We start from the raw sequence: 12,125 nt of genomic DNA, 5'->3' as shown, positions 1-12,125 counted from the left end.
CAAACAAACCGCGGCATGTCCTAATTTTCTGCGGGGCACGCACTCACCTGGCCGCCGACTCCGGTCTGCGCATGCGCCGGCTGCGCGGCAGCCGGCACATGAAAGAGCCGGGGCCGCCAGGCGCGGGTGAGTACGCGCTCGTCCCTGCAGGCGCTCGGGTCGGATCGCGCGGCGAGAATTCTCGCTGCCGGATCCGACCCGCTCGTCTGCAGGCGGCCCAACACTGAGGAAATCCTGAAAACATGACATGTTGGAGGGTCATAGGAACTACAGTTTGAGACACAATACATCTTCCTCTTCTGTTAGCTGTAATTCTAATCCTGACCACTAGATGTCCTTCAAGCCCAATACATACTAAATTTAAGGTGCTGAAGCTTACTGTCAGAGTTCTCATTTGGCAAAGTTCCAAATCAGTTTACATAAATTACAAGATTAATGTCTTACATTAAGATGTCAACCTACCCAAATTCTTGGAAATGTTTCTCGTGCCAGTGTGCTAATTCTAAGATTGGAATCTTACAAAGTAAACTTGCACCCCCTTATTTACTGTAGTTTAGCAAAAACAGGAGGCAGGAAGAAAAAAGTAGTGTTTTTGTTGTTAGCCGTTTAGTCATTCATGACCCTCGGCGGCACTAAAGGCTCCCTCCCTCCATGTTTTTTGGTTTTGCACTGCTTCTTTCAGTCATGTGTACTCTTGTAAAGCAGTAGTACATGACTGCACATGTAGTCTACACAGGATTTGTTTTCAGTCTCTAAATTTGAAAACACATAGTTCTGCATAGGAGCTGTATACACGAATTGCTGGGATATTTTTCCTGGTTGCCATTGGCATATAGGATATATTGGGGCAGAGAACAGACTCACCAATCCCATCCTGTCCCACGTGACCTCTTGCGTCTGCTGTGTAGACCAGAAGTGACTTCCTCTATTCATTCCCATAAGAGCTGCAAAGCCAGTGTCATAGCAATTAATAGAGATAGTCAGTGCTGGAGAACGCAGCTAGTCATACAGCACTTTTTATATAGGGGGGACGGAGCAGGCATCTCATCAATGACCGTATTGGTATGTATCTGCCTAAATACCTACCAGCAGGTTGCACCAAAGCCTCATTTTTTCCTTTCCCTTCACCTCAGCATTTGCTGTACAGTAACATGACCTCTGGCCGACCAGTGTACTCGGCTGGCAGCACTTTGTGGCATCAACTTCACATCTTTTGTAATGGGAGAAGCCTGTAGCACTTGTACCTGTAGAACCGCCACTATATAATATATGGCATTCTGAGAAATAGAAGGATAAGGCTCAGATGGAAACATTGAAGAGGCTGCAGTACTGGCACCAGTGCCACGGCCCCTTCAATCAGCTGCTCTACAGGGATCCCAAGCAGCAGACCCCCACCAATCAGATATTGGTGGCTTATTCTGAGGATAGGCTATCAATTTTTAAAGGCTGGATATCTTTTTTAAATGAATTGTCTAAGTTAGCACTTTTATGTTAAAACATCACTAAACTCACTTCATGTTTATATGTTTTCCCATAAATCCCCCACCTCTCCCTGCTCCCTGCATGTCCCCCGCCAGCGGCTCCAGGATTCCCTACAGGTTGCAATCAGCCTGTGACATCCCATAAACCTCCTGCTGCAGCCAATGACAGAGCAGTGATCACTGCTGCTCTCTGTCAGTGGCTGCAGCAGCCCATTTACAGTACGTCAGCAGGGCGTCCTGGAGACACCAGCGGGGGACATGCAGGAAGAGGTGAGTTTTTTTCTAGGGAAGCTGTTTTAACATAAAGGTGTTAAAGGAATTGTAACAGAATAGTAACTTATCTTCTATCTGCAGGACAAAGGATAACTTGCTGATTGGTTGGGGTCTCACTGCTGGGACCCCCACTGATCTCAACAACGGGGGCTCCATTTTCCCGTCCTCCTCACTGTGAGGTTACTGCAACCCTCGCAGTAAAAAGGAAACTAAGCGGAGTACTGGTCACGCAAGTGCACTAGCAGTCCATTGACTTTCAATGGGACTGCCGAGTACCTGATTGGCAACCTGTTCGGATGTTTCTGTCACTTCCGTTGAAATGAATGGAGTGTTGACCAGCATATCTGGTCAGCGCTCCATTCAGAGTGATGTAACTGCAGGGGGAAAAGCAACCCTTGCAGTGAAAATAGAGCGGGACACAGGAGACCCGTTCTCAAGGTCGGCAGGGGTCTCAGCAGTGAGACCTCCACCAATTACCAAGTATCGCCTATTCTGTGGATAGGGGTTAACTTGATATTCTGGTTCAAGCCCTTCAACTTGGACAACGCCTTTAAGTATTGAATTGTTTATTAAACATATTTTTCTACATCTGCATATTTTTACTCTGTGAATATGAGACTTTTTTGTTCTTTATTGCAGTGGTAACAAATGACCTTTCTGCTGCTTTCTGGCATTTCAGCTCGCTCATTTCTACACAGTGTAGTATGCAAACCCTGAACATGAACATAAACTATCACACTCTCAGTCCTGTTTAGAGGGTACAATTTATTTTCTCTAGATCCCTTGTCTGCTGAACACATATGCAAGAATTGCTGAGGAAGGAGTTTTCTGAATCCAACATCCAACAGTCGCCTTTATTCTTTTAATTGTACACACGTGTTGGTAGGCTTTTCCCAGGCTGAATGTTGCTCTTCATCACAAAGAAAAGATTTAATCAGATGTCATTTATGGAGCAAAAAAATGCAAATTTTGTAAACTTGAAAGACAGATACGTTTAGGAAAGAAATGATGATGACATAACAGTATTAGATAGCTTGTGTCTAAATTGTGGTCACCAACCAGAGTTCTCCCAGAACACAGCAACAAGACAATAAATAAGGCAAACCGATTTCACCCGGCTTAAAAATGGTTTGCAATATAGTTAATACATGTGGTCCAAATCTAGCAGTGGACAAGAACTGCAGAACTCTTTACTTACCTGTGCATCAGGCGTCTGAGGCAGGGATGGCATTACAGGTTCACTAGCAGTGGAGTTCTCTTGCAGTAGTAAGTTTGGGTATCGTTGGTCTGCATAAATCAGTAGAAGACACAAACTGCTAAAACAGTGGAAAACTAGAGAAGACTTTATAATGTATCAAGAAAAAAAATATCACAATTATCCAGAGCATTATATTTGTACACCTCTGTCATGGCACTAACAGCACCAAGACTTCCAGGTTTGTGGAAGGATCAGGGTGACATCAGCGTCAGGTGAAGCAGGCACTGTTATTTAGTGCTGGACGTTGAGTAACATCTTCCTTTGATGCCAGCAATGATAGGCTAGCTGGCTTGTCTTTCAGACCAGTCAGCCTATCAGTTGTTACTCTAAGTGTATGTAAACCGGACTGTTAGTTTTAAGGGTGCAGGTTAAACTGTCTGTATGCTGGAAACGTGCTGTGCCAGACAATCTAGTATGGAAGCAGTCTGCAGAAGTCAAGACTAGGCAAATACAAACAGGGAAGGGGCAGACAAAAACCACAAAGCTTAGGAAACAAGGACTGGACTAAACACAACCATAGGCACAAACAGACCACACTGACAAGAACAATCTAGACTAGAACAGCATACTAGAACTAAACAAGGCATACTGGATTTAGTTGATTTAATGCTACATAGTTCCTGCTATAACCAGCAACACACTGCAGAAGCCAAAAATATTTTACTAGAAACTAGCCAATAAACCCTCCCAAACAATTCTTGGCTAAGCAGCAACAAAAAAAACTTAGAAGACAGGAAATGATGGTGCATCAGGACAATAGCAGTTGATCATATCAGATATACTGTATATGTTTCTAAGGGCTCAGTCACACGGGCATTTTTTCACACCATTTTTTGCGCGCATAACTGATGTGCTCAAAAAATCGCGTGACCGCAGCCAGCATCACAGTGGGAAAAAACACTGCTAGCAGCGTTTATCCACCCAAAGGACTCTGTCACAAGGGCGTTTGTACGCTCAAAAACAGCACTGCCCGCTATCCTCTGCCACAGCTGTGTAACAGCTGTGGCAGAGGAGAACGATGTTCTCCCATTGAATTCAATGGAGCCGGCAATACAGCCGGCTCCATTGAAAGCAATGGGCTGCCGGCAAGCGCTGTATTAATTTTCGGGGAAGGGCTTCAAATATAAGCCCTTCCCTGAAAACCATCCTAAAAAGTGTAAAAAAAAAAAATCAATACTCACTTCTCTGCAGCTGCCAGGGCTCAGCCACGTCCAGCCGGCTCTTCTCTTGAACTGCTTTCAGTAGTATTCAGCAGGCGGGGATTTAAAATCCCCGCCTGCTGAATGGGCCAGAAGGGGCATTATTACTTTCTGGGGCACCATGTATGGGAAAATTGTGTAGAGGTGTAGAAAATGAAGGCAGGTAGCTGGAAAATAGAATCAAAGATGTCTGTGTATCAAATTCTGTAAAGACAAATTGTGGCCAGAAAAATTTACAATGGAGGTCTGTGTCGGATGGAGAAGAAAAGAGAAAGTGAAAAAGTGAATGACCCCAGTCAGAGGGGACACCACCAGTGATTACTGGAGGTACTGTAACTGTACTGTAATTACTTATATGGCTTGCAGAGCACATGTGTATTCGTACTGTGAACTAGTACTTACCGCTGTATGGTCACTGTATGCTAACAATATAGGTGTATAATGTGGACACAGTCTGTGGGTACTATTTGGCTCTCATATGTTATTATTATTGGTAATATCAATTTCTGTAGTGTTTTTTTCAGTCGTAGTGTGGTGGTATTATTTCGGCACTATATCATGGTAATATGTGATTATGGTGTGCTGTATAATTTCACCCTAATATAGTTATTTAACCCCTCTGAAGAAGGTTGTCGGAAAAGCATGTCAGGGGTCTAGTCCCCACATTATGGTGGAACCCTGGGGAACCTTATACTATTAATAGGTACTATTTGTAACATGCACTTTGCCTTTTCCTCCTGGATGGGGGTTATACTGGAGATGCACTGATGGCTATTGCCCTGGACATAACTAGTGACATATCTATGCTGATTTATATAATGCTCTCAGGGGACTCATATCATTATGTTGGGATTTTTTAGATTTAATGTGTTTTCATACTTGTGTGTATTTATGTGTTTTTTTCTTTGTATGAATTTTCTATATGTAATATATATGTAACATATATATGTGTTTTCATAAGTCCTGCACTCCAGTTTGCTTTTCTTCTGTTTGCTATATAGTTATTTTCTGTAATGTTGATCTTTGCAGTGGTATTCACTAACGATATGGTGGTATTATTCCAATACTATGTGGTGGCTCGTAATATGCGAAAATGGTGTGGTGGTACTATTTGGCCTTTACATTCTGTTATTCCTGGTAATGTTGGTCTTGGTATAGTGGGTTTTGTACAATCACAGAAAAGCGAGGAGCCAAAGATTTCTTTGCGTCAAATTCTAAGCAGATAAATTGTATCTGGAAGAAGTCATTGTGATGGTCTGGGTGCGGATAGATATGAAAAGGGAGAGAGAACGACATTAATCAGAGATGAAGCCACTGGAGGTAACTGCTTTGTAATCGATGTGACTATGTAGAGCTTGTTACTGACTATTAAGATATATACTTTTACTACAAAGGGGTCACTAGTAAGCAAAAGCAATACAATGAACATGACTTAATGTAAAAGGGATATGGCTTAGTACGCACAGCGTACCACAATATTTCTCTACTGATGAGGATTATCATGAGGGGGGGGATCATAATTGACTGCCTTAATCTGGCCCTTCCCAGGAAACACAAGAATAGCGCAACCTAAGTTCCCATAGTGACTGCAGCAGCGGCGCATATGCCTGAACTGTGCTCTATTCAATGTTTATGGAGATAGCCAAGTGCAGGACATTTCCGTCAGCACTATGGAAGTGAATGGAACGGTGGGTATACATGCCTTGGACTTTGGGTGCATTGTTCTGGTAATTCCTAAGGTCCCAATGGTTATTCCGGTACATAGGCAATAAATGTTTTTGTCCTTTAATAACCCCCATCCCCCTCCCTCTCCATAAAGTTTATTGATTTCTCTTATGTATTGGTAGACATTTATAAATGTTGAATATATAAATCACAGACTGACCAGAACGTTTATGGAAGTCAAAAACAATTATTTAGAAGAAGGACTAACAATAAAAGTTAATCTTTTTTTATTTTATTGAACTATTTCCAGGTATGTATTCTGAAAATCAAAGGGTAGTGAGACTGTCCCTGTCTTATCATGTCATAAGACCCTGCCTACCAATCTGGTAACCTTCTATTGCTGTCCTGTTATGCCATAGCTATGGAAAGATGGGAAAGTCTATATTCAATCAATTCTGGGCAATATGTTTATTTGTACTGCATTACCACACATTGTGGGTGAATGTGGCTACATTGTGCATTGTTGGGACAAGAACAGAATTGATTGTCCCTACACTCTTGGTTAAATCCCTATATTCTATCAACCAGTTCAATCTATTGCACCTGTGGTTGTTTTCTTATTAGATTTGGATCATATATGTTTCTATGCATACATATCATTATTTTAAGCATAACATGAATATAGACCTTCTCATCATTCTTTGAATAGGGAGTAACAAACCGGCAATAGGAGGTTCCTGTTGGGATTGCCCTCATCAGGGCGGTTATCCCAAACTGGTAGGCAGGGCCTTGTGACAGGGTCAAGATAGGCACAGTCTAATCCATTACCCTCTAATTTTGAGAATACATACAAGGGAATATTTTAACCCCATAATGCTCCATGACGTACAGTTATGTCATAGAGGCTCGAGGTTCATATGGAGGGAGCTTGGGGATTGATCCCACTCCATACAAAGCGGGTGCCAGATATTTCTTATAACTGACACCCACCCACAACAGCTGTGACCAGCGTTCTCGCTGATTGCAGCTGTTAACACTTGAAATGCCCCGATCAGAGTTTGGGGGTCCAGAACGTCCCCCACCGTGATAAGATTGTTGGGTGCTATTCGGTTGCCATGGCAACTGGGGACTTTCTGAAAGCCCCCAGGGCTGCCATTGCAGATTGCCTGTTAGATCATGGTATGATGTAATATTATGGTATTACATCATACTGTAGGAGCGTTCAAATCGTCGCAAGTTCATGTCCCCTATGGGACCTAAAAAAATGTAAACAGTTTTTAAAAAGTTGCATTAATTATAAAAAAAGAAACACTAAAAAAAGTTTAAAAATTCCCCTAATACCCATATTTCTAATGAAAAAAATCAAAATAAAAAAAATGCAAAACATATTTGGTATCTCTGCATCTATAAAAGTCCCATCTATCAAAGTTACGCATTATTTACCCCACACTGTGAATGGCGTCAGAAAAAAAAAATACAACATAATCGCCCTTTTTTGTCATCCTGTCTCCAAGAAAAAAATGGTAAAAAAAAAAGCTATCACAAAGTCATGTACTAGAGAGACAGCACAATTCCTGCACACTAGAGTGGCATAATGAAGTGAACATAATATGTTCCTTTGAGAAGGTCAAAGCCAGACGAGAAGGGGACCTGGAAAAATTCACAAATCTCTGGAACCCCTGGTTCACTTTTCTGCACTGAGTCCCCGGCCCACCACCATAAATCGCTGATGCCCCCTAACCATTGGATTCTTTTCACTTCATTATGTAATCGTAAAGTGTTCTATGCATTGTATCTTTTTTTATTTCTGATGCTTCTACTGCATTTTCAACAGAGCTGTCACTGTTGCTTGTTGTTTACAAAATCGAATGATTTGCAATGTGGTTATCCACTGATTTACCTCTACCTTTCTAGTAACCCCTTCCCCCCCCTACCAAAATTAAAAAATAAAGAATATATATATAAAAAAAGTCATATGTACCATTAGAAACTACAGGACATCCCGCAAAAAGCGAGCCCTTGAACAGCTATATTGACAGAAAAACAAAAAAAAGAAGATGACGGCGGAAAATTATTAATTTTTTTAATATTTTATTTTTTAAAAGTAGTACAGCAAAAAAAAAAACTATATGAATTTGATATCATAGTAATCATACTGACCCATAGAATAAAGTCATCATGTTATTTGTGCTGCAGTGTGTACACTGTAAAAAAAAGACCCCCGCAAAGATGGCAGAATTTCAGTTTTTTTCGCATTTCACTCCACTTAGAATTTTTAAGAAGTTTTTCGGTACATTATATGGTACATTTAACAGTACAATTGAAAAGTGCAACTCGCTCCGCAAAAAAAAACCAAAAACCCTCAGACAGCTACATCGTTGGATAAATAAAAGAGTTAGCGGGTTTTTTTTAATTAGGTAGGAATAACCGAAAATGAGGAGAAAAAAAGGGCCGAGTCCTATAGGGGTTAATGAAATAAATAGAGGTTAAGCTTAAATTGCATTCCTTGTTCTAAATAACTTTTTAACATGGACTTTTGCACGTACCTTTACTATGAGTACATGCAGATGTTACTGACCATTGCATGAGTCATGGCTCACAGGAATAATCATAAAGTAATCTTTAACACTGTTCTATAAGAACAACATTCAGAAGAATACCTAATAATTGATGTAGAGCAGTAATGCACATGTAATCAATACCATAAACTTCAGTCACCCCAGATGAACCATGTTCTTATGGATTACGTGCCAGCTAATGCACTTAAGAGTAGAGGCAGAGAATGCATATTTAACATGATTTATATCTATTTCACGATTTAAAAAGATACCATTGAATTCTTCCACTGCAGATCTGAGTGGTATTTTGTTATGCACGTGGCATTCTTGAGAAGGTGGGGCTGTAGCAGTCAGTTTCAGCAAGGTGCTTAGCATGAAGGGTGGGAAAAGCTCTTTAAGGCCCCCTGTCCACGGCAGTGATTTCCGCCGGCGAATCATGCCGGCCGACACTTTCCATAGCATTGCTATGGAAATCGCCGGCCCCTGTCCACGAGCTGCGAATTGCCCCGATCCTCCGCATCCAGCCTATCAGATAGGGCTGACCGGCTGAGATTCGGCGGCGGCTCTGCCGCGGGACTTCGCAACACCTGTGGACAGCCGGCCTTACAGTACAAGATTAAGAATGCACCCCTTTACCTCTGTACCTGAAGATGCAGAGAATTAGGATATGTTCACATGGCGGAATCGCCACAGAATTTTCACTGTCAAATTCCGCCTCAAAAATCGTGTCAAAATCCGCAGCTTTCTGCCATAGTTTTTGGTACTCATCAACAGAGCAAAATCCGCATGCTAAATTCCAACGTGGTAACAAGTGTTTCTGTGTTAAGAAGTGGCATGTCAGAATTCTGCTCTTGCACATTGAAAGGCCAAAATCAGTTTGCAGCTCTGTACCAAAAACTGCAGCAGAGAGCCATGCATTTGACATGGATATTTTTGGACAGAAATCGCAGCAGAAAAGTTCAGCATGCACGCTGTCTCACAGCGAGTGTTCATATACTATTGCCACGAGACAGTGCGCATGCGCAGTCTCGGCAATAGCCCGGCATTCCCTGCCACTAGTGACGTAACGTACATTGACGGGCAGGAAGGAGAATGCTTGTGAATGTATGCTTCATAACAGGAAGAAAAGGATCTGGCCGGCTGGAGGTGATGTGACTAGGGACTGGAGAAGCCAGGAGAAGATCAGGGAGGAGAAGTGCTATAAGAAGGGGAGGAATAGGTAAATATTTATTTTTTCCTTCTAATGACTGAACCGCTTTAAGGTCAGGACTTTGACTTGGCCAATCGAAAACTTTACCTCTATTCTTCTTTAACCATTGTTTTGTAGAACGATTTGTGTGCTTTGGGTTATTGTCTTGCTGCACGACCCAAATTCTCTTGAGATTCAGCTCACCGATGTCCTGACATTTTCCTATAGAATTTGCTGGTATAATTCAGAATTCATTGTTCCATCAATGCTGGCAAACTGTCCTGACCCAGATGCAGCAAAATAGGCCCAAACCATGAAACTATTACCGCTGTGCGTCACAGATGGTATACGTTTTTATGCTGCAATGCAGTGTTTTTATTTCTCCAAGCATAACACTACTCATTTAGGCCAAAAATTTTGGTCTCATCCATTAACAAAACATTGTTCCTATAACTTTCTGGCTTGCCCAGGTCATCTTTAGCAAGCTACAGATGGACAGCAATGTTCTTTTTGGAGAGCAGCTGCATTCACCTTGCAATCCTGCCATACACACCATTGTTGTTCAGTGTCCTCTTGAGAGTGGACTCATGACCATTAATGTTAGCTAATATGAAGAAAAAATTATGGCAACTGCAAAAAATGGCAGAAAGTCAAATCAAAATCAACAACAAGGCCATGGAATGCGTACGAGACTTCATCTTCCATGGTTTGAAAATATCTAAGGCTATTACGTTTACTGAAGTGAAACCGGAATGGGGGAAAATGGTGATATCCAGCTCCGCCCAGTGAAGTAAGTCTATTCCATCTTACTTCAGTACCACATCCTTGGGTGTTCTAGTAGCGCATAAGGGTAGAGTTTTTTCTCCTCTTGTCTTTTACTGTTTATTACAGAGGCTGACTACCCCGGATTTCTTCCCCTTGCTGCTCTACTGATTTGCTTTGGGATTGAACACCTGCTGCTTTCCTGACCTGTCTGGGGTTTGACATCTTAGTGTATACAAGGCTGAATTGGACCCTTGGTGTGAAGTTCTGACTTATGATGGACTCCATACCAGGCAAGTAAGTCCATGTATACCTGGATATATTCTGTATATTCATTTATTATTTCTTTCTCCATATCTGGAGAGCAGATACGTCATGATATTTTTTGGTTCGAAAATTGAACAGGATGAAGAATCTATGCCAGAGATAAAACATAGGATAGCATTAGGTCGAAGCGTAATGCTAAACATGGACAAAATGTGAAAACAAAGGGATATCGGCATAGCAACTAAACGCAGGATTGTACAAACCATCGTATTCCCCATAGCCATGTATGGATGTAAAAGCTGGACTGCAAAAATTGCTGATAGAAGGAGAATTGATGCATTTGAACTGTGGTGCTGGTGACAACTGCTGCATATACCCTGGACAGCGAGAGTAACAGACAGAGAAGTCCTGAATTGTATAAAACTCGATATAACACTGAAGGGCAAGATGAATAGACTCAGACTCACGTATTTTGGCCATGTAATGTGAGCAGAGTCCCTAGAAAAATCTATAATGCTTGGACAGATCAGTGGCAAACAAAGACCTGGCCGCAAAAGGACATGATGGCTGATACTGTCAAAGCTGATACTGGCATGGATATCAGACAAATGAAAAAAGCCGTGTAAAACCGAAAAACATGGAGGGAGGGAGCCTTTAGGGCCACCAAGGGTCATGAACGACTAAACGGCTAACAACAGCAATAATGTAAGAAAGACCTTTAATTGCTTAGAGCTTACCTTGGGTTCCTCTCTAACCTCGCAGATGATTATACACCTTGCTCTTGGCGTGATATTTGTTGCTCGACCTCTTCAATGGAGAGTAATGGAATATATGCGTTAGGTTGGCGCTCCTGAAGACAAGGACAAATTCCCTTAAAGAGAATGGATAAGAATTATAATACTGGACTTAGCCGGTGAATAGTAGAGCCTCAATAGACTCCACTATCACCTCCACGTCCAGGTAGGCCTATATGATAAATGGATCGCTGTTTTCCCTGCGTTTCCTCCAATCCAGAAGTGCTATATCAGGAGAGCCGCTGAGTTACTGTGTCTCACTGGTAAGTGAGACCCACTATAAAGAATTCCTCCAAAAAATGATGCAAAATACCAGCGCTCCTTATGGGAAAAATTACTCCAGGGAACGGAGTACACATGTGCTTGAAAAAGTCGGCTACGACGAAACGCGTTGCACAGTGATGTTTATTTTGGAATAAAGGAACGATTTTCTTTTATGGAGGACATCCGTTCCCTGGAGTAATTCTTCCCATAGGGAGTGCTGGTATTTTGCATCATTTTTTGGAGGAATTCAATGGAGTGTAATAATGGTTTTGAATTTCCTCCATTTGTAAACAATCTGTTTGACTGTGAATTGGTGGAGTCCAAACCCTTTAGAGGTTTTGCAACCTTTTCCAGCCTGATGAGCATCAACAACTCTTCTTCTGTGGTCCTCAGAAATTTCCTATGTTCTACGATA

General features: G+C 41.8%; 1 long non-coding RNA gene across 1 annotated transcript; it reads right to left on the bottom strand.

Moving 5' to 3' along the window:
• Positions 1 to 2,518: 2,518 nt before the first annotated feature.
• LOC136625561 (uncharacterized) lies at positions 2,519 to 11,518 on the bottom strand. Its single transcript, XR_010792559.1, has 3 exons — positions 11,390 to 11,518; positions 2,953 to 3,041; positions 2,519 to 2,664 (listed from the first exon to the last, which is right to left on the bottom strand). It is a non-coding gene; the product is annotated as an uncharacterized lncRNA (long non-coding RNA).
• Between the last annotated feature and the right edge of the window lie 607 nt (positions 11,519 to 12,125).

The sequence above is a fragment of the Eleutherodactylus coqui genome, chromosome 4, assembly GCF_035609145.1.
Source record: "Eleutherodactylus coqui strain aEleCoq1 chromosome 4, aEleCoq1.hap1, whole genome shotgun sequence".
Lineage (NCBI taxonomy): Eukaryota > Metazoa > Chordata > Amphibia > Anura > Eleutherodactylidae > Eleutherodactylus > Eleutherodactylus coqui.
The sequence above is the reverse complement of the archived record's forward strand: the minus strand, read 5'-3'. Positions and strand labels throughout refer to the sequence as shown.